This window comes from Tupaia chinensis, unplaced genomic scaffold, assembly GCF_000334495.1.
Source record: "Tupaia chinensis unplaced genomic scaffold, TupChi_1.0 Scaffold000024_1, whole genome shotgun sequence".
NCBI lineage: Eukaryota > Metazoa > Chordata > Mammalia > Scandentia > Tupaiidae > Tupaia > Tupaia belangeri.
The window spans coordinates 617,935-619,668 of record NW_006159454.1 but is presented as its reverse complement, the minus strand read 5'-3'; the positions used below and the strand labels follow the sequence as shown (position 1 = coordinate 619,668).

General features: G+C 47.1%; 1 protein-coding gene across 1 annotated transcript in view; it reads left to right on the top strand.

The window, feature by feature from the left end:
• YDJC (YdjC chitooligosaccharide deacetylase homolog) overlaps nt 1-1,734 on the top strand; it is a 3,669-nt gene that overhangs the window by 296 nt on the left and 1,639 nt on the right. The window lies entirely within an intron of this gene.

The following is a 1,734-nucleotide window of genomic DNA, read 5'->3' as shown; positions in this document are numbered from 1 at the left end:
CCCATCGCCCCCTATCCGAAAAAAAAAAAAAAAAAAAAAAAAAAGAAAAGAAAAGCTTTTTTGAACCAAGGAAGGAAAAAAGGAACTAATGAACATACAAGTTGCAGTGAGCGCATAGCTGGAGATGGAAACGGGCAAGTTTTCCAAATGAAGCCATTGAAATGTGTGTTTTCTCTTTTATTTATTGTTTAGAGCTCCAGAAAAAAAATTGCAAGTCAAGAAAAAGCCTCCCCTTAGGGAAATCAGCAAAAGAGAAAAAGGGAATTTGAAAAAGGATAGAAGCAGCTAATAGCATGAAAAAGCTCACAGCCATTGCTATAAAAAGACAGAAGGGGGCAGCAGGTGGCATGGTGGTTAAGGCATTGGACTCCCACATGGCCGACTGTGGTTCAACTTCTAGACCTGGCGGCTTGAAAATCACATTAGCGGGACCAGCAGTTAGCATAATGGCTATGTTGCTGGACTCCCATGCAGTCGACCGTGGTTCGAGTCTCGGACCGGGAGGCTTAAACTCACACCAGGCGCGTATGTGTGCGTGCCCAAGATCCTGAGAGGAGAATGGAGGAGAAGGGATTATGGCGTGGCCATCCCCCAGGGGGGTGATTTCTCGCTTTCTGTGTCTCTGTCTCTTTCTGTCTGTCTGGCGAGCGCAGGCGCCCTATCGCCTTATAGCAAAAACCTCTCAAAAAAAAAAAAAAAAAAGAAAGAAAGAAAAGAAAGAAAATCACATCGGTGTGTGTGTGTGCGTGGCGTGCCCCACATCTGGAAGAGAGATCGGAGTAGGAGGGACTGCAGCGAGGCCATCTTGAGTAATTTCTCACTTTCCCAATCTCTGTTCTTCTCTGTCTCTCTCCTGCTAGGGCACACACCCTGTAGCAAAAGCCTGGGGGGGAAAAAAAACAGACAGAGAGAGAAGAATTATGGGAATGAGATAACAATTGATGAACTCACCTTTTTTTAATTAAAAAAAATCATTTCTTTATCTAATTTTATTTGTTATTATTATTTATTTTTTAATTTGACCAAAGAGGCAGAGAGAGAGAGAGAGAGAGCAGAATGATGAGAATGGGATAACAATTGATCCTTAACTTCTCCAAACAACACTAAACACTCAAAGCTTCTGGTGGGGGAGAAGAGGAACTGGGTGTGTCTATGCGCTGAGAAAACACAGAGACACCACTTTGCCCCCCTCCCCCCACCCCCGTCTCTCTCTGGTGAGCCCACGTGCCCCATAGCAAGTTAAAAAACAGTATAATAACAGTGGTGAGCTCTGGCAAAGGTAAGAGAGGCTTTTTTTAAAAAAAAATAACTATTTTATTTATCTTTATTTATTTTAATTTGACCAGAGAGGGACAGAACGAGAGAGAGAGAGAGAGAGAAAAATGGAGAAAGCAAACTGCCAGATCCGGGACTCGAACAGTGTTCAGCCATGCGGGAGTCCAGCGTCCCTAACCACCATACCACCTGCCCGTTCTTTTCCTCTCTCTCGCTTTTGTATTTTCATATTAAGTATCACTTTTCGGCCAAACCAAGCTTTGCATGGAGTACCTCGAGCCCGCGTGGGGTTCGGGCGGACGCAGAGCCTCCTGGGGACCGCTAGGTGGCGAGAACAAAGGCGCAGAGCCGCCGCGGGCGTGCGTCGGGCGGGGCCTCGGACAGCGTCCAAGGGCGGGGTCGGCCTGTCCGGTCCACTTCCCTCGACCCGGCGGTGGGCGGAGCAGCCATGGGCTCGCC